We start from the raw sequence: 21,186 nt of genomic DNA on the forward strand, positions 1-21,186 counted from the left end.
AAATAGTTTGGATTATGACTTTTTTCCTTTTCTTTTACAGAGGCCACCTGTGTGTATTTAACCCTGCTAGCTAGCAAGTAAAGATCTTCTATCCTGGCACAAGGACAGTTAAAGGAGAAAGCTTGCCTGTTTTATTTTGGTACATCCGATTGCTAGTAATGGGTTGGGAGTAATTCCTGGAAAAAACGTATAGCGCTAATCTTTTCTGCTTGGAGTTTTGTTGCTTTAGTTCAGGGGTGGGGAACCATGGCCCTTTTATGACTTGTGGACTTCAACTCCCAGGATTCCTGAGCCAGCCATGCCAGCGGGTTCTGACCAGTTCTGGAGAACCAGTAGCGGAAATTTTGAGTAGTTTGGAGAATTGGCTAGCCCCACCCCCATCTATTGGCTGCCTCCCAAGTCCAGCTGATTGAGTTCCAGCTGATTGGTTGGGTCTTCTTTTGTTGCCCTGCACAGGAGAACGGTGCTGGAAAGCAGGTTAGTGGGGTGGGGAGGGAATGGAGATTTTGCAGTATCCTTCCCCTGCCACACTCACCAATCCATGCCCACAGGATCTGTAGTAAAAAAATTTGAATCCTACCTCTGAGCCATGCCAATTCTGGGAGTTGAAGCCCACAAGTCACAAAAGTGCCATGGTTTCCCATCCCTGCTTTAGTTCCTGGGCAGAGAAGTTCCCTCATCCCAAGTCATGGAAAATTCCTCCTTTTGACATTGCTCTGGCTTGTAGCAATTTTCAGAATGCTGGACATAATTCTTTTCTTCATCTAGTATTACTCTAATTTTCTTTAAAACTGCAGATGTCTGGATTTGGCCCCCGGATTTGCTCTAGATCAGTGTTTCTGAACCTTGGGAACTTTAAGACGTGAGATCTCCAGAGTTCCCCAACCAGCATAATTCTGGGAATTGTAACCCACAGTTGCTAAGGGTGAAGAATCCTGCTCTGGGTGAAGCAGGTGCTTTAAGAACCACCCATCCAATTTCTATTTCTGTAGTTGAATGTTCAGAACAGCTTTACTGATTACATTTCTGCCTCTCTTGCGACAGTTAAAGAGGCAGGAATCAGGTGGGTGCGTGCTGTCCTAAAGTGATGTGGAAATATAACTGATGCCATGGATACATAATGTACCTTTGACAGCATCTTTCTCTGTTTCTAAAGCAGATGCTAACTGGCAATTTCAGGCTTTGTCTACTAGCAGGGGAACAGCCTGAGCAGCCAACACTAGCCCTTTAATAAATAATTTCTAATGCTCTTCTTCCTGGGGGAATGTTTCATCTTATTTATTTATTGTTTAACAGTATCTGTAACCCATCCTGGCCCCAAAGGACTGTGGTACACAGAATGCTTTATTGCAATGGTCAATTATTCCAGTAGCAAAGTACGTTGCTCTTGAAGAGAACCCTCACCCCAAATATAGGTAGTCCTTGACTTGCAACCATTCATTTAGTGATTATTTAAAGCGAGTGATTATTACAACAGCACTGATAAAAGTGACCAATGACTGGTTCTTGTATTAATGGGGGTATCCTTACAATCATATAATCAAAATTCAGGTGCTTGGCAACTGGCATGTATTTATAATAGCAATAGCACTTAGACTTATATATCACGTCGCAGTGCTTTACAGGCCTCTCTAAGTGGTTTACAGAGTCAGCACATTGCCCCCAACGATCTGGGTCCTCATTTTAGTGACCTCAGAAGGACTGAAGGCTGAGTCAACCAATCTACCCCAAGATCCTGTGATTCCCAGTCAGCTTCCAATAAGCAAAGTCAATGGGGAAAACTGATTCACTTAATGACCACACAATTCACTTAAAAACTGCAGTGATTCATTTAACAACCTTTACAAAGGTGGTTAAAGCGTAAAGCCACAGCATTGTTAAGGACCCCTTCCATCCAGCCCACAATCTGTTTACTCTTCTTCCATCTGGGAGGAGGTTCAGGTGCCTGCAGTCTAAGACCAGCAGGCTAGGGAACACCTTTTACCACACAGCGGTTTCCTTGCTGAACTCCTCAGTTCGTTTGTCCCCACACATATGCTGAAGCTTCCCTTGATAATATATGATGTATTTTGTATAATTCTTTGTGCATTTGTACTTATATTCAATGTGTCCATAAACATTTTGTACAGTTGTATATGTTCATATATGTGCAGTCACACTTATCCTTGTGTGCTCGTGTACATACATTTTGTTGTGTTTTCCATTGACATATTCATAGATGCCTTGCATATTTGCATACATATATTTATATTTTACCGTTGTTTTGCACTTCTGGTTGGATGCTAACTGTATTTCGTTGCCTGTATCCATGGCAATGACAATAAAGTTGAATCTAATCTAATCTAATCTAAAAAAAAAAGTTGTAATTTAGGTGCCTCTCAACAACTCCTTTGCTTAGCAATGGAAATTCTGATCCAAATTGTCGATGTAAGCTGAAGACGATCTGTTTCTTGGGCATTTCTGCCAATCATCTAGATTTCATTGTAGCAGCCCTTTGCTGGCACTAGTATCGTCTTGTATACTGGGCAAATCTTTTTTCTGTGATCAATATCCCCTCTCTCCAAAATTTGATTGTTCCCAAGTGACCGTGCAGAGTCCCTAAAATGGTTAGCTTGAGTCCATGCCAGTTTTCATTTTGTTTCCTAAGAACCAACATTCAAATGGTGCTTCAGGACTACTTCTTTCTTCCTTAAGATTCATCCTTGAAATATAGAAATCGGGAAGATTATTTTCTTGAATGCACAGTTTGTTTTTCATCAGCCTCTGTTTTTTTTAGTTGTGGGATTTGATAACTCTGATCAGAAGGAACAATTTTTGGTATGGTTTTTGCTCAAATTAGATCAATATTAAATGAATGTCTGCATGTAAAGTGCAGGGAGTGTTTTATTCTAAAAAATGCAAGTAGAATTTATGATAAGGAAAGCTACTTAGAGGTACCACAAATAGAAATATCATAGAAGAGGAAATTTAAGTGTTGTTTTTCTTGTTGTATGTCTGAGAAAAATGGTTCATCTGAATCTGTTGTTTACTTTGGAAGCAAACAACCCATTAATGATAATGGGGGATCCCTCACAAACCAAATACCAGCTCTAGAAGGAGATGGTAATGCCTCTGGTGTTAAAATGCACTTATATACCTATCAACTCTGTTAGACCTCATCAGAGCCATATAGAGCAGCCAGCCAAACTAAGAAAGCTATCTTGCTCCGTCTGCCTTTCCTATTTATTTTAAATATCTTATTATTATTATGACTGTTTAGTATTCTATTTAAAAGAATGATTGGATCTCCAGGTAAAGTTGCTGTCATACAGAAATAACTTATCATTTAGTTTGTTAGCCTGACTATAGAGAAATTGAATGGAACCCATGTAAGAAGCTTATGAACATTTTGAGTGATAAATTTCCCAATGACAGCCATAAAATTTGTATTAATTGAATAAGTTAATTATAATTCACTTTTATATAATAAATCAATTGTAATGTAATTTAATCAATTCAATATTTTTTCTTTCTCCAGCTTTGGTTGTGAATATGCAAACACTAAGGTGCAGGAATACTATGCAATTTGTATGTGGATGCATTTTAATTAGCTCTATAAACATAACTCCAATTGTATATAGTTCATAACATTCTCCAATCAAGTTCCCACTGGGACAAGGTGATCTCAAGAGCATATCTGTCATTAAGGGATGCCACTATTTTTGTTCCTCTTAATATTAAATTTTCATCCACTTTGTGGCTTGAACTTTGCTTTGGCTTTTGGATAAGGTGGTTCTTTTATCATCCTATGAAATATAGGAAGTTGACTTACGCTGGATCAACCATTGATCCATCCTCTTTTTTTTAAATAAAGTTTTATTTGGGTTTTCACACATACAAAATACAAGTAAAACCATCATACCATTGATCCATCCTCTTTGATTGACTACTAGTAGATTTCTGGATCTTGGGCAGAGATATTTTTAGTATCTCTGTGTAAAACTTCTTAAATTAGAAATGCCAAGGACTGAATCTCTGACTTTCAACATTCCAAGTATGCACTGAAATATGAGTTTTCTCATGTTATGACAGTGTCCTCAACACCATGCCAATTAGCAATAGAACAGGTGAATCTTCAAGAAGGAAAAATAAGCCTAGACTGCTCTTTAACCATTAACAAAAAGGTGGAAGATGGCAGGCCACATTTTTCACGGCATGGTAGGAAGTTCTATAACCTGCTAGTGCCTACAGCTAAAGCTACCATTAGGAATCCAGGAACAGAGCTAGACCAGTGTTTCTTAACGCTGGCAACTTTAAGATGGATGAACGACAACTCTCTGAATTCCTCAGCCAGGTGAGGAATTCTGGGAGTTGAAGTCCATCCCTCATAAACTTGGCAGGGCAACTGGGCTAGAGAAAAATTTGGCAACTTTATTTACAAGGCAAATTACTCTGAGTCTTGGGGTAGTTATTTTGGGGAAATTGAAGAAAGTATTATTACTAAACATAACATATCTGTAGATGCTAATTCATACTCATAAGATACACTCACCTTACATGTGAGAAGACCATAAGAAGCTGGGTCATTATTCTGAAGATTTCCAAGAGGAATCTATAAAAGGATATATTTGATATCCCTGTTGATCTCAAAATTAATTGGTTTCACGAACATAGTCTCTAACTGGGGAGATACAGTATTATTATTTATTCATTATATATTACCTACAATATATTTTTGTCACAGAGGGCAGTCAAGGGCAGTCACACAACAAGCTAAACCAAAACTAAACCAGATTAATAGCTAGATTCATGCACTGTTAAATTCTAATGTAGATTATTTGATTCTTAAGTAGCATATTGTATGGACTTAGCAAATCATATATTTGATTAAATAAATCTCTGGCTAAGCAAATACACTACAGATTAGATTTTAAGTAGGATAGCAATGAAGATCTTGGGCGGGTATTCAGATGCTGTGATTATACCCAAAAGATCAGAATCATGCATGCAACTGATACTCTATAGAAGCAAATGTTGGATTTTGAAGAAGCAGACAAGTATTGATGATTTTGAACTTTGGTGTTGGAAAAGATTCCTTGACAATATGCTGGATAGCCAAGAAATCAAACAAATGCATCATAGAAAAAAATCAGAGTTCTCTTTCAAGGCACAAGTGATGTCTCAAATAATATTTTGAACACCTGAACACATGTGAAGACCTAAATTCCTTGCAAGGTATATAATGCTAGGAAAGGCGGAAAACAAAGAGTATGGTAATTATAAAGGTGATGGATGCACTATTGGAAGATCCGAAGGGTCAGGATGGGGCATCTTGTAGAAGGTCTATTTATGTGGTTACTAAGAGTTGACACTGACTTAATGGTACATCAGATTATTAAACAAGCTATCACCTATGGTACTTCCATATGAAGGTTCTTCATCTGACTGAAAGAAACTACATGTTCCTATAATAACAGTAGGGTTGAAAAGCTAAGGTATAATGTTTCTAGTTTGGCTGCCATGTAATTAAAATGGCAGCAAAGCTAATTTGATGTGTATGTGTGTGTGTGACTCTGAGGCTCCTTTTTTCCTCTTAAAAGAAACTCTTGCCTTATCCTTCGGGTCCTGTAATCTTGAAGGGCTTTGTAGTTCTACTTCCTTAGCCCCAACAAAAAGGAGCAAGTGTGAAATCAACAAGTTTTCCAGAGTTTTCTCCTCCTTTTTTGGCATTGGACTGACGGAGAGTAAAACAGTGTCATGATTTCCCTCCATTTTAAATATTAAATAGAAATCATTGGGAGATTTGTTTCTCACCATGGAACTCTAGAAGAGGAATAGATGGTACAGCTACTCACCATGGATTAGACCCTGCAGGAATGATAGACAAACATTGCCTATACTTGTTGGAAATAAAAAGGATGGAATATGAAGAGGAATAGTGGAGCTAGATTATTTAATTATCCACTCATGATTTTAACAAAACACAGACAAAACCCCACAAATCTTCTGAATTAAATAAGTAAGCCAGCAGCCAATGGCCACTATATATATTTCGTTGAAAATGAGGGACGCTCACAGTAATAAATACTGTTTTAAGTCTATTCCTTCCCTCCTGGCACCATTTTTTAAATGAAAACAATTTCCCCAGGAGGTTAATCAGAGTTTGAAGAAATTGTGGAGGAGCAAAAATAATTTATTTCCTTTATTTTAAGTGCTGCAACTTAATAATTAAATAAGTATGAGAATTCCAAATATATGCAAATACCTTGCTTTAAATCACGCTGTTTCTGAACTCAATTATCTTGCATAAATCTGTTTGCAGAATCAAAACCTTGCAAACATATTTATTTGTTCATTTAATTTAGATACCATCATAATATTTTATGTTCTGTGTGAATTGCTGTCCTTGCTGATCCCCAAACTGTCACTTTTATTTACTGGATTTTTTCCCTATGAATATAATATTTATATTATGTTGTTTGGGGATATGGATAATTTTTTGTGGATGTTTTATTATGTTATCTTTGCTGTAAGTTTGCATGAGCCTGGAAATATTTGGCAGCATAAAAATTCAATAAATCATCATTATTCTAATTACACTAGAATAGAGAGTAAGACCTTGGACTCAATGGGATTTGCATACCAAGGACAGGCTTCCATGTAGTATTCTTAAAATCTGTATTTTGTTCTTCAAGAATGGATGTTCTTGACTCTTTCCCAGCAAAGGTTTGTCTGAAATAATAAGAGGAAAAGATTTGGTGGATTAAAAAATGTGTTTTTTTTAAAAAAATCTGCTAAATTGAATTCTTGGCTTTTCACAAGTCTTCTAGACTTTCATTAATAAAACTTTTTTATATGATAATTAATGGTAAAAGCATTTTTACTTTCTTTGCATAAGCACAAATGACAGGTGAGTAGTAGGATAGCTAGTCAGTTTCAGTTCATCAGCTTAATAGATTCATTAAGCTGATCCCTCTTCAGACAATCATATATGCTACTTTAGTTGTGAACTGTCTATGTATCGTTAGTCTTATCATCATCACTACTATTCAATTGTGGAATGGCGTACCTTGATTTCAGAAAAAAACATTAATTTCCCAAGAGACTCTACTTTAAAAATGACAAAATATAAATGATTTTAGATATATCTGTATGACCTAGTAGGAAAAAAAATGACAAAATTTGTCACTGGACTATGCTACTTTTAGAACGATGAAGACAGGTTGTATAGAACAAGTGGCTCTTCAGCATACTAGAGCAGGGGTGTCAAACTCAATTTCTTTGAGGGCCACATCAGGGTTGTGTTTGACCTTGGGGGCTGGGTGGGCGTGGCCAGGATGGGCATGGCCAGCTCAACATCACTCATGTTGGGGGCACCTGAGGTGGCCCAAGCACTCTGTCAGTGAAAACAGAGATCGGGAGGCTGCAATGACCTCCTGCAACCCTCTGCCAGTGAAAACAGAAGGGCCTCCATTTTCTCTGGTAGAGGGTTTCAGGAGACCATTGCAGCCTCCCGAACTCTGTTTTTGCTGGCAGAGGCACAGCAGGCCAGTTCTTTGCTGTTTCCAGGGCAGCCCCACAAGCCTCCGTGGGCTGGATCTGGACCATGGGCCTTGAGTTTGACACCCCTGTGCTAGAGGAAATCTCTTAGGGTCTGTTTTGGTCCTGCATTGTCCACCATAAATGACTTGGATGAGAGGTTAGAAAATATGATTATAAAGTTATAGACAACACAAAGTTAGAGGAATAATAGCAGCTTAGAAAACAGTTCAGGAGGATCTTGACAGGTTGGAATAGTAGGCAGAAACCACCAAGATGAACTTCAGCAGGAACATATGCCAAACCCTGCATACGGATTTGAAACAACCAATGACATGAACATAGGGGGACTGTATGGGCAGGAGAAAATCTGTGTCTCACCAAATTACAAAGTGATCATAAATCAATAGTATGCTGCTGCAGAAATCCCAGATATAATTCTTGCGTGCAGCAAAAAAATTCAGGATAGAATAGAATAGAATTCTTTATTGGACAAGTGTGATTGGACACACAAGGAATTTGTCTTGGTGCAAATGCTCTCGGTGTATATAAAAGAAAAGATACATTCATCAAGAATCAAGAATTATAAGGTACAACACTTAATAATAGTCATAGGGTACAATAAGCAATCAAATCATACTAGGAAACAGTCAATATAAATCATAAGGATACAAGAGACAAAGTTACAGTCATACAGTCACAAGTGGGAGGAGATGGATGATAAGGAATGATGAGAAGATTAATAGTAATAGTAGTACAGATTAAAATAAATCAAGTGATCTCCAAAGTCTAAAGACTGCAACGATGAAGCCGTTAAGGCCAATCTCTTCAACACATTCTTCAGTTCAGTCTTTGTAAACAGCAATGGTTCATGCCCCACATTTCCTACCCTGTTTCTCCAACAATACGGCCTCCCCAAATAGAAAGCCCCAGCATGTTTTATAGGCATGAAATGAAATTAAGCCCCTCCCCCCAAATTAAGGCCTATATTAAAACATGCGAAATGGGGGGGAATGGTGGGGGGTCTTGCCATTAGGAAGTACTTTTGTTGCACACCTGGATATGCCTGTGTTGACCCCGATACGAAGGGCCCCACCAACGCCGAGGTCAACATCCAAGCTGTTGCCGCCCACCTGCCTGAAGATGCAAGGGGGGGGGAATTAAGTCACCCCCGAAAAGACAGCCTAGCCATTTTTGGGGGGCTCAAAAAAAAATAAGACTCGGCCTTATTATATGAGAAACACGGTAGTCGTACCACAACTAAATGTAATGACCTACTACATATTGACTTTACAGAAGATAACGTAGACAAGGCACTATGTAACCTAAAACCATCCCTATGTATTGGCCCTGATGGATTATGTGCATACTTCTTAAAAAAGCTCTCCTCTGCCATAGCAGAACCCCTAGGCATTATATATGAGATATCATTCAGAACCAGCTCCTTATCAAACCTATGGTCCTAAGCTACGGTCATCCCTATCTTCAAAAAAGGTGACCCCAGCCTGGTTGAAAACTACAGACCAATCTCACTGTGTTGTGTCATGTGCAAAGTCATGAAATCAATCATTAACCAATTCATCACCCTCCACTTAGAGTCAAACAACCTACTCTCCAAAAATCAATTTGGTTTCAGGAAAAAATTGTCCTGCAATCTTCAACTCCGACACTGCAAAAACATGGATTACTCTACTTGACCAGGGTAAAGCTATAGACACAATTTACATAGGCTTCTGCAAAGCCTTTGATTCAGTGGTACATGACAAACTACTGTTAAAACTAAACTCTTTTGGCATTTCCAGATCCCTTCATAAATGGATTACTGTGTTCCTGTCAAACAGGCAACAAATAGTAAAAATAGGGAGCGCTGTATCAAATCCTGCTCCAGTTAACTGCGGTGTCCCCCAAGGCAGCGTTCTAGGACCCACACTCTTTATACTCTATATAAATGATCTTTGAAATCACCTTATAAGTAACTGTGTCCTCTTTGAGGATGACGTAAAACTATTCAACACCACCAACAATGCTACTGTCCTTCAAAGCGACCTTGATTATGTGTTGTGACTGGGAGGCTTGAGCCTGCTGTGAGCTTTGAGTCTGATGTGTCAGAAGACACAGGTTCGAGTGATGAGGAGGGTTTGGCATTGGAATTTGAGCCTGCTTTAATGATTCAGGTGTCAGCAGCTGATCCACAGAACGTGCCAGAGTCTTTGAGTGATGATCAAACTGACGAATGTTGGGTTGATGCAAGGACTAGACATAGGCTGAGACGTCAAGCACAAATTGAAAGGAAACGTCAAATCAGAGACTAATTAGAAAGACTGACACACCCCTTCAAAGAATATAAGGAGGCGTGTTAGCTAACGATCCTTGTTCGGGTCAAACTTTGTTAATTACGTTCGCAGTTTGGAAGAAGCCTTCTGTTTGCCTTTCGGCTCTGATTTATGGTGCGGCTCGTTATCTGGGTTTGTAGTCAGCTTCTGGGAAAACTGCCAATGACGACTACAGAGGAAAGTTAACTCTGTTGTCCCTGATATTGTCTGTTCGTGTTTATTCCTTTGGGATATTTGGACTCTCACCTTGTGGCTACAGGTGAGACAGAACATTTTTGACCCGAACCAACATCCCATCTTCTAACCAAGATGGACCAAACACAGTTAGAGCAGCAACAACTACAGATTAACCAGCTTCTGCAGGATAACCAGGTGTTGCAGAAACAAGTCACCCAGCTGGTTAATCACCTTACGCTGATGCAAGCTCCTGTTAATCCTCCTGCCCCTCCCCGTAGGAAATACCCGGTAGCTGTGCCGGATAAATTCTCTGGACAGCCTGAAATGTTCCCGGCTTTTATTGGGCAGTGTCAACTGTTTATGTCTTTACGGCCAGAAAATTTCCCTGATGACCGGGCTTGGGTGGGGTTTGTTATCAGTCTCTTGTCGGGTTCGGCTGCAAGATGGGCCACTCCTCTGTTGGTGCAAAATAGTCCTTTACTGAATGACTATCAGGGCTTTTGGCACCATTTACGTTCTATGTATGAGGACCCCATAAAAACTCAAACCGTAGCCAGACGTTTAAAGGACATTCATCAGGGGAAACACACTTTGCAAGAGTTTATTGCAGAATTTTGTCTGCTCTGCATGGATTCTGCTTGGAATGAGGCAGCCCACATGGACGCTTTTCAGGAGGGTTTGGCAGAAGAAATTCAAGATGAGTTGGTGCATCTGGAGCCGGCTCTAACCCTGGATGCGCTAGTGGTGCAATGTTTGTGCATTGACGCCTGGCTTCAACAGTGCAAGACCAGATGCCCAGTTCCGGAGCCGCCCTCCCACTCACGACCGCAGCCTCCCATACAACCAGCGCCCCTGGTATCCCATAGTGTCATGACCAGGACCGAGGAACTGATGGAGTTGGGTGCGCTCTGCCCTCAGTTGACGGCACAAGAACACACACGGAGATTTCAGGGAGGCTTGTGCCTGTATTGTGGGGGGTCAGGACATTTTGCCAGTTCCTGTCCTAGTAAACGATGGGGGGGGGGGGACACGAAAGCCAGTGCCCGAATCTCATTCTGTACCGTCAGGAAACGGGGCAGGCCCGGCCTCGGGGAAACCCTAGGTCGGGCACATACCACACAACCACCCGAAGTAGCGGAGGTGAACTTTGGTCCTCCCCGACATTTGCTTTTGGACATGCAGGTTTTCTTGCAATCCCAGTCAGAGGGGATTCCTGCAGTTGCATTGGTGGACTCAGGGGCTACTACCAATTTCATGGACCGGGCTTTTGCAACACATTATGAAATTCCCTTGGTTGCGGTGGAGCCTCCCATTAAGGTAGAAACCATTGATGGGCGGGAACTGCGGTCTGGGCCTATTTGTTTTGCTACTCAGCCATTACGCCTGGTCATTGGGGACCATGAGGAGGCGATTAGTTTTTATATCACCTCGGACCTCCATCTCCCCATGGTTCTCGGAATGGCTTGGCTACGGTTGCACGATCCTCGGGTGGCATGGGCACAGAATGCCATTTCGTTCCCGAGTCTTCAGTGTGTGGACCTTCTAAAACACATCTGTGCTAGTCAAGACATCGTTGCCCCCGCCGTCTCTGTACCTCCTGAACTATCTGACTTCTCAGATGTTTTTAGCGAGAAGGAAGCAGATCGGTTACCCCCGCATCGACCTTATGACTGTCCTGTGGACCTCCTGCCCAATGCTCCGCTACCCAAAGGTCGTTTGTATTCAATGTCTGAGCCCGAATTGGCCGCTCTTCGAGATTTTCTGGACAAGAACTTGGCCCGGGGGTTTATCAGACCGTTGTCGTCTCCTCTTTCTGCTCCTGTCCTTTTTGTGAAAAAGAAGACAGGGGATTTGCGCTTGTGTTGTGACTACCGCAGGTTAAACACCATTACAGTGAAAAATAGTTATCCTTTGCCGCTCATTCCAGAGCTGATGGAGCAATTATGAGAGGCCACTATTTTCACCAAGCTCGATCTTTGAGGGGCTTACAACCTAGTGCAGATGTGCAAAGGAGACGAGTGGAAGACGGCATTTGGTACTAGATATGGCCACTTCGAATATACTGTGATGCCTTTTGGGTTGACCAACGCCTCCGCGGTCTTCCAACATTTCATGAATGATATTTTTAAGGACATGCTTGACCGGTTTGTGGTGGTGTACCTGGATGACATTTTGATTTATTCTAAGTCCAGGGAAAGCCACTTTTGCCAAGTTCACCAGATATTACAACATCTTAGAGAGCATAGACTATATGTGAAACTGGAGAAATGTCTCTTTTTCCAGATTTCCATAGAGTTCTTAGGACATATCATCTCTCCCGAAGGCATTGCCATGGACCCGCGCAAGGTGGAGGCTCTGTGTAGTTGGGAACCCCCTCATTGAGTAAAAGATGTACAATGTCTCTTGGGGTTCTCTAATTATTACAGGTCCTTCATCCCGGGTTTTGCCAAACTGATGGATCCCATCACCCAACTCCTTCACAAGAAGGTTTCATTCCGGTGGGGGCCTCCACAGCAACAGGCCTTTGAGGCCATCAAGAAAGCCTTTGTTGCGGAACCGATCTTGAGGCATCCCGACCCCCATCGTCCATTTGTAGTGGAGATGGATGCATCCAACGTGGCCATTGGGGCGGTGTTGTTACAAGCCCCAGCGGATGGCGCACCTCTTTTTCCATGCGCATATTATTCACAGAAACTTACTACTTCCGAGAGTAATTATACAATTTGGGAGAAAGAGTTGCTGGCCATTAAGACTGTGTTTGAGATCTGGCGACATCACCTTGAGGGGGCTCGGCACAAGGTGGAAGTTTGGACGGATCATCGGAATCTGGAACACTTGATCACTGCTCGGAAATTGAACCAACGACAGATCCGATGGTCGTTGTTCTTTGCTAGGTTCAATTTTTCGGTCACCTACATCTCTAGTGGTCAAAATAAAAAAGCAGATGCCCTGTCCCACAAACCGGAATATCTGTGTCCTGAAGAACCTCTTCCTCCATGTATGGTGCTGCCACCAGAATCTTTGGCTGTTATCCAGGAACCAGTGGATTTGAGGGCTCGGGTATGAGAGGCGCAGCGCGTAGGCGACTGGTCGCAGCAGAGAAATTGGACCCCACTCCCCATGGACTCTGGAGGAGGGTTTACTACGACATCGGGGCTGATTGTACGTGACCACCAGGACACTTAGAGCCCTCATCATGACCCAATGTCATGACAACCCAGCTGCGGGTCATTTTGGGTTCTTCAAAACCCTTCATCTAGTCACAAGGACTTTTTGGTAGCCTCGAGTTCGGCATGATGTCTTTGCTTGTGTACCATGTCGGCAAGCAAAAGCTCTGTCGGGTGCACCTCCTGGCTTTCTTCAACCACTACCGACTCCAAACCGACCCTGGGGGGCAATTTCCATGGACTTTTTAACACACTTGCCCTCTTCGTCGGGTTATACGATGGTACTTGTGGTGGTTGACATGCTCACCAAGATGGCCCATTTCATCCCATGTAGAAGGTTACCATCGGCTCGTGTTACTGCCTGACTTTTTCTGCAACATGTAATCCGTTTGCATGGCTTACTGGACAGAGTTGTTTCAGACCGCGGTGTCCAGTTCACCACTCAATTCTGGAAGAGCCTAATGAATGCATTACGGGTGCAAGTATGTTTAGCGTCGGCGCACCATCCACAAACCGATGGCGGGATTGAGAAAGTAATTGGCATCCTCACCCAATATCTCAGATGTTTTGTTAATCAATGACAAAACGACTGCGTGACCTATCTTCCTTTGGCAGAGTTTCCTTTTAACAATTCTCAGCACACCTCCACCCACATGACGCCTTTTTACGCCAATGTGGGTTACCATCCGAGGTTTTTCCCCTTGTCGATCTTGGATTCCCCGGTTCCAGAGATGCAAGAATTTTTGTCTGAACTACATTCGGTGCACCAATCGATTTCCCAACAATTGGAATGGACTAAGGTGGACTATAAAAGATTTGCGGATCATTTGCGTCGGGAGACGCCTCTGCTGGCTTTGGGGGACAGGGTGTAGTTGTGCACGAAGCATCTCCGGGTTGATTGTCCGATTAAGAAGTTGGATCATCGCTTCATTGGTCCCTTCCCTATTGAGGTGGTCATCAATCCCGTTGCTTATCGGCTCACCCTACCGCGCTCCATGTGCATTCATCCTGTCTTCCACCGTTCCCTTCTGGTTCCTGACACCCCATCGTGTACTCTCCGTTCTCCCGACGATACAGTTTCTCCATCTGGGCCCAGCGATGATCCTGTTCTTGATGCCATGGTGGTTGGCATTCACGATTCACGATGGCTGAAAGGACGATTTCAGTACTTCGTAGGGAGGCTGGAGAATGAAACAGAGATTCGTTCCTGGGAGGATGTATCCAAGGTGCATGCTCCGGACCTTATCCAGCTATATCATGCACAATTTCCATCGAAGCCACATCCGGATTGTCAGACTAGGGGGAAGGGCCCTGCGGTGAGGGATAGTGTTGTGGGAGGCTTGAGCCTGCTGTGAGCTTTGAGTCTGATGTGTCAGAAGACACAGGTTCGAGTGATGAGGAGGGTTTGGCATTGGAATTTGAGCCTGCTTTAATGGGAGATGCAGACGTGAGGAGGATGAGGAAGTGTCGGAATCATCATCCTCTCCAGAACATTCCACATCCATTATGCCTCAGGTGTCAGCAGCTGATCCACAGAACGTGCCAGAGTCTTTGAGTGATGATCAAACTGACGAATGTTGGGTTGATGCAAGGACTAGACATAGGCTGAGACGTCAAGCACAAACTGAAAGGAAACGTCAAATCAGAGACTAATGAGAAAGACTGACACACCCCTTCAAAGAATATAAGGAGGCGTGTTAGCTAACGATCTTTGTTCGGGTCAAACTTTGTTAATTACGTTCGCAGTTTGGAAGAAGCCTTCTGTTTGCCTTTCGGCTCTGATTTATCGTGCGGCTCATTATCAGGGTTTGTAGACAGCTTCTGGGAAAGCTGCCAATGACGACTACAGAGGAAAGTTAACTCTGTTGTTCCTGATATTGTCTGTTCGTGTTCATTCCTTTGGGACATTTGGACTCTCGCCTTGTGGCTACAGGTGAGACAGAACAATTATGTGTCTGAATGGTCAAACAATTGGCAACTTCAAATCTTGACCAACAAATGCTCTGTCTTACACATTGGTAAAAAAAATCAGTACACCAAATACAAACTACGCGGATATGACTTCATTGATGATCCTCACTGTCAAGGACCTTGGAGTTCTCATATCAAATGACCTAAGCGCCAGAGCTCACTTTAACAGCATTGCCAAAAAGGCATTAAGAGTTGTAAATCTAATCTTATGAAGCTTCTCCTCTGGAAATATTGAATTGCTAACTAGAGTATACAAAACTTTTGCTAGACCAATACTCGAATACAACTCTTAAGTCTGGAATTCGCACTGTATATTGGACATTAATACAATTGAGCGAGTTCAGAAGTATTTCACTAGAACAGTACTACACTCCTCTGCTCGCAACAGAACACCCTATATCACCAGGCTTGAGATTTTGGGCTTGGACAATCTTGAATTACGTCGCCTACAGTTAGACTTAAGCGTAGCACACAAAATTATCTGTTACAATGTCCTACCAGTCAGTGACTACTTCAGCTTCAACCACAATACAAGAGCACACAACAGATACAAACTCAATGTAAATCGCTTCAAACTCAATTGCAGAAAGTACAACTTCAACAACAGAATGGTCAATGCCTGGAATGCACTACCTGACTCTGTTGTTACATCCTCAAACCCACACTCCTTTAACCTCAAACTATCCACTATTGACCTTACCCAATTCCTAAGAGGTTTTGTAACGAGCGTGCATAAGTGCACCATCGTGCCTACCGTCCCTATCCTATTGTTCCCATTTATTCATATCTATTTCCTGTACTCTTACTCATGTTTCTACTTATACCTATTATCTTGTAAGTGATTGACAAATAAAATAAATAAATAAAATAAATATTTGTTCTAGAAATATTTAAAACAGAAATAATATACTGAAAAATCTATAAATATTTATATGCACATCTGATTTTCTTTATGTTTGTCAGTCTTGATAAGAGGCAAAGCAAATAATTATGAAATGAATAGTTACAAATGTCTAGGACAGCAGTGTTGTTGATATTAGATTCCATAGTATGGACTAAGTGCCTTGCACTTAATGTTACTTTCACAAGTTTCAGTGAAGCCTTTGCCTTTGTTTTTTGCTCTCATTTGGGTTTGTATTTCTACCATCTTTGTTCCATTTTATGTTGTTTCCCTGTTTTAAATGTTAACAAGCTGTAAACTATCCAGAGTCACTGGGAGTTGGGCAGCGTATATATTTAAAAAATAAGAATACACTTGATATATATGCAATATTTCCTCTTTCTATTGCTTTGATTCAGAAAGGGTATGTCTTGTTATAATAGCTACTTGGAATTCTTGGCCTTTAAAAATCACTTATTGAATTTATATACTTCTGTTTATATTAGTCCTCAAGGTATTTTATGTATTTATATGCATCATGAGGCACACAAGTTAACCATCTTGAACTTCTAGTATATTATATACATGTATGAAGTCATCTTATGGTGGACTTATGGTGCAATTTTAGGTTTTCAGTTACTGATACTGTGACTTTGAACATCCATTGTGGACAAGTAAGTCACCTCTAGGGTGATTTACTTTTTTGCCAACAGATGGCTTAAGTGGCAAATGCCATGTAACAGAAATATCATCAATTGGGACTGAACTAGAGTTTTAGACTTCTAAAAAAATTAATCCAAGTTGGACACAAAATCTTTTTGCAATTCTCTTGCAAATTTGTGGCAAGATAAATTATATGGATAATTTGATTGGATTTCTTCAAAAAATTCTCAAGATCACAACTTTCCTTTAGCAATACTAACTTTATAAACAATGCTTCTTTGCAAAGTTTTCTTTTGGAATTTTATGCAGACTAAGGAGTGAGGAATTAAAGGCAGCTTTCAACTAAATAGGTGCAAGAAGACCACATTTATCCATAAGAGTTTCTCCTAAGTTTTCTTCTGCTTTGAGAATATTTCTGAAGAATTTACTTTGTTTAATTTAATGACAATGGAGAGAACAAATGGAGAATTTTCTATGGCTTCTATTAGAAATACCATTCAACAAGATGGTTGACTTATCAAGATTTCAAAGGGAGGGGAATTAATTTAATATTGTCCTTTCCTCATATGGTCTGCAGATGATTAGGTGTCACACATGCCAATCAAAGGATGGCAACACTGGGCATCTCTTTCCAGGTTATATTCAAACAATAGGAACGAACTGATAGAAAAACCTTGAGAGATGTAGGTGGAAAGACAGGTCTGAGGGAGGCTTGGGCATGAAGTATTGAGGTACTCTCTGTCTTGAAAAAAGGGTTAGGAATTATTTCAATTTCAGGCTGTGCTAATATTAATAAGCTACAGGTACTTTGTAGCAATAAGTACCTGCTTAAAACCTATTTTTAATTGTCATATAGCAAAACTCAGTGTGTTCCTTAGTTTCTAGGAAGAAAATAGACTTTCTGCTTGCCATTCACTATCATGGGCCACCTAGTTCAGAAAGTACTCACTTACTTCAGCCTGTCAAAAATGTTCTCCTCATTTGTGTTTTCCTTTTTTCCATCCTAAGCCCTTCTAAATGGATGATCCACAGTGCTTTATTTCAATTTAGTGACAACCCAACTCCAATTGGCTAGACAATCTGATATGCCCCCTCCTCCTTATTGGCTGGTTGTTGTCCTGAATGGCCGCTTCAACTTGGGCTACCTTGTTATTATGGTTTCTGGTCTTTGGTAGCAGCATTTTTAATAAACTTGTGGTTGATTCAACAATGTTAATTAAGCCAATGAGCTTTCTTTGCCTTATGTTTTTGATTGTCTTTAGAAACTTATTCCTGCCCACAGTACTCTGAGTCTCCTTTCTCTTTCTTTCCTTCAATCTTGCTATATAGACTTGGAATGAAGTTACAAAATGTAACTAAATGTTATTTTGCTTCTATGAAGCTGAACCTTCAGTTTTTCCCTTGCTATAACATTCATACGGACCTGTAGTGGAATCTAGAAACCAAGGAACAAAATGTTCCTGTCCTGTTGATTTCAGTAGCATCGGAGGAGGACGAGGAGGAGGAGAAGGAGAAGGAGAAGGAGAAGGAGAAGGAGAAGGAGAAGGAGAAGAAGAAGAAGAAGAAGAAGAAGAAGAAGAAGAAGAAGAAGAAGAAGAAGAAGAAGAAGAAGAAGAAGAAGAAGAAGAAGAGGAGGAGGAGGAGGGGTACTTTGCAGTAAAGGAGTAGCAGACAAATAACCAATCTGGTGCTGGGGTGACTATAGTGCCAATCAACACAAATTCAACCTTGTTGCCAAAATGGGCACCATTTACTCAGCTTTAGGCTCAGGAGACAAGCAGCTTAGGATGCAGAGCTGAACTGTATCAGATTAATCAAATTTCTGTGCTGTCTCATAAATCCCCAAATTCCTGCCATTTCAGTTACTTTAGTGACTATCTAAATCAAAAGTGATCTGTGGTGACAGCAGAACAAAAAGATAAGAAAAAAGTTCCCACAACACAGGATATATCAGTGGCCCTGAAGATGTAATTTGCTCTAAGCAGAAATTCTGAAATCATTTGTTATCAGAGGAGGATTGTGTCCAATTTAAATAGTGCCTTCAAGAGAATGACATTCCTCATTGGGAAGGTAAGGATTAAACTCCAGGTTTCCTCTAATGAGTCCAGGTCAAAGGACAAAAACATTAGGGTTGCATTCCAAAAACTATTGGGTATATACAGAATTGGCACAACTTTGATCTAACTGCATGTTCATTTAAATTTAATATGACTCACCAATTAGGGAGATACTTTAAAATATTAATTGTATTTTTGTCACATTCAACAGTTTGATAAATTTTGGAGGTCTCCAAGGCTGAATTCAAGTTTTATACCCCGTTTAAAAATGTGTATTTACCTACTAAGCTTCTATGTGGCTTAGTAAAGTGGAACATATAATCTGTATTCGACTGATAAAGTACACAGTCACCTTGTAAGAAAATAAAGGAACAACTACTCAGATCCAAAAGGTTTGCTGAACGAGCGGAAACTTGATGGCTTTACAAAAAGCCCAATAGGCTGAGGCATTTCATCGGCCGCTGTTGCTAACTGGAGCCAGATAATAGATATAAGGCCATTCACAAATAAACCCGTGGTAGCATTAAGCTGCTGTTTCACTAAGCACATTGGCGAGTAATGCTGGGCTACGTTACAGCCAGACTGCTCCTCTGCTTCATGTATAAATGGTACAAACCTTTGCACATTTCGTAAAAAATTAACTTCAGCGAGGCGTTATTCTTTCAAAGACTCCTGGTAAGATACAACATGCATTTAACGTATGGGACTTACTTCTAAATAAACACGTGCACAATTATTCGTCTTGGTCTTACTTGCACGGTCTGCTATTTTTCACTTTTTGAAGATCGGCACTGTCAATGCATTCCTTGTCTTAAGGCTGCCAGGTCTCCCGCGGACCCCAACCGCAGCTATTTCAAGAGCAGCAACAGCTTTTCGTGAAGAAATTAGACAGGTGAAGGAATACCCCCGCCCCCGTCAGTTTTGGCGAAACATTTCATCTGTTCAATCTTACTGGAGAAGCCATTTTATTTTGCAATATAAACATGGAAAGTGCTTAAGAACACGCAAAAGCACTCGCTAAAAAGGCTGTAGCCAGCTTTGCTCCGCGGGGACGGGATTTTTTTTTTGGGGGGGAGACAAATCGGTAGCCCAACAGATCACAACTTGGAGGGGACCGGGTTGGGGCAGACTGGCAGATGGATGAAGGCTGGAGCGCGGTCTGGAAGGCGCACACATGCCCAGTGGCCGCCTATGCTGCAAGTGCGGTGCGGCGGCTGAACGCCCGCAGCAGGGCCACCTAGGGAGGCGAGCGCTCCGCTGAGGGGGAGTGGAAGAGGTTTAGGGGCGGCAGCGCCGCTCTTTCGGCCTCCCCTCCGGCTCTAGCTCTGCTTTCCCTCCGGCCACAGCTCACAGCTCTCCCCAGCTGCCACCATCACCAAGATGGCGGCGGCGCGCGGCTAAGACGAGGAAGGGGCAAAAATCGTGGCGGCCTCCATTTCTCCCACTCCCCTTTTCTCTCTCCGCACCCCCGCCGCGGCGGCGCTTACTCGGCCGCTGGGTCCCGCCTCCCGCTCCTCCCCGTCCCCACCCGAGCCAGCCAGCCAGAGCCGAGGAGGAGCAGCCGGAGGAGCCACCGGAGAGGGACAGTTGCAGCCAGGGGGCCCCGGGTGCCCAGGAGCTCACAGCGGGAGCCGGGGCCCCAGCAGCAGCGTCAGTGCCACCAGCCCTGCAGGAGCTGGGCTTCGAACGCCTCGGCCAGCCGCTTCTCCTCCTCCTCCTTTTTCAAGCCGCCCCCAGCGGCCTTGGCCCGGCCTGAGGGAGACGGCGAAGAAGCAGGCAGGCCGGCCGGCGGTGGTCCGGGGCAAAGGCGGCTGTCAACGCGTCCGCCCGCTCCACGGAGGCGACAGCAGGAGAGCCGCCGGGGCAGCTGTCAGGGAGAAAGAAGGTGGGGTTCCAAACTGGGGTTGCTCTCTTATTTGGGGGAGGGGGCTGTCGAGGAAGGGGCGGGGCGCAGAGGCATGCAGAGCGTCTGCAAAACGGGGCGAAGGCGAAGAAGTGCGATTTGGGCGGGAGGAAGAGCGAGGGGGAACGGGGATGCAAAGAAGGGGGCGCGGTGCAGGTGATCTCGGGAAAAGGTGGGGTGTAAAAGCGCTGTTCGGGCTGCGAAGAGCTGCAGAACCCCCAAGTGTGACTCGGGGAGGGAGGGGTTTGGGGTTTGGGGAGGGGGCAAGGAAGGGGGCGTGGCTCCGAAGTGGCTAGGGGCTGGTGGCAAAGAGAATTATATAATTGTGCGTATGAAGGGCGAGGGGGCAGCAACGAGAGCCGCCGAGAGGAGACGAGGGTGGAAGGGAAGGGGGAGGAGGCAAGCAGGAGGAGGGGGTCCGGGAAGTAACGTGGATTTAAGGAATAGAAGTGGGATCTTAGCGTGGTAAGTTAAGTGGTGCTTGGAGTCGAGTTTGTGACAAGGAGCCACTGTTGTA

At 42.6% G+C, this 21,186-nt stretch overlaps 1 protein-coding gene and 1 long non-coding RNA gene across 3 annotated transcripts in view; one reads left to right on the top strand and one right to left on the bottom strand.

The window, feature by feature from the left end:
- Positions 1-1,432: 1,432 nt before the first annotated feature.
- On the bottom strand, positions 1,433-20,124 carry LOC148127536 (uncharacterized). 2 transcript variants are annotated; one of them, XR_015742862.1, is made up of 5 exons: positions 19,478-20,124; positions 6,623-6,711; positions 5,794-5,847; positions 4,532-4,660; positions 1,433-2,701 (listed from the first exon to the last, which is right to left on the bottom strand). It is a non-coding gene; the product is annotated as an uncharacterized LOC148127536 (long non-coding RNA). The 2 variants fall into 2 exon arrangements; XR_015742863.1 differs by having other exon boundaries at positions 5,835-5,878.
- The window catches only part of NCOA1 (nuclear receptor coactivator 1), a 282,196-nt gene continuing 281,125 nt past the window's right edge, over positions 20,116-21,186 (top strand). Inside the window, 1 exon segment of the mRNA XM_026715989.2 lies at positions 20,116-20,651. The gene's annotated coding sequence lies outside the window, so the exon portion shown is untranslated.

The sequence above is a fragment of the Pseudonaja textilis genome, chromosome 1 (genome assembly GCF_049901715.1).
Source record: "Pseudonaja textilis isolate UNSWEBS1 chromosome 1, rPseTex1.2, whole genome shotgun sequence".
Taxonomy (NCBI): Eukaryota; Metazoa; Chordata; class Lepidosauria; order Squamata; family Elapidae; genus Pseudonaja; species Pseudonaja textilis.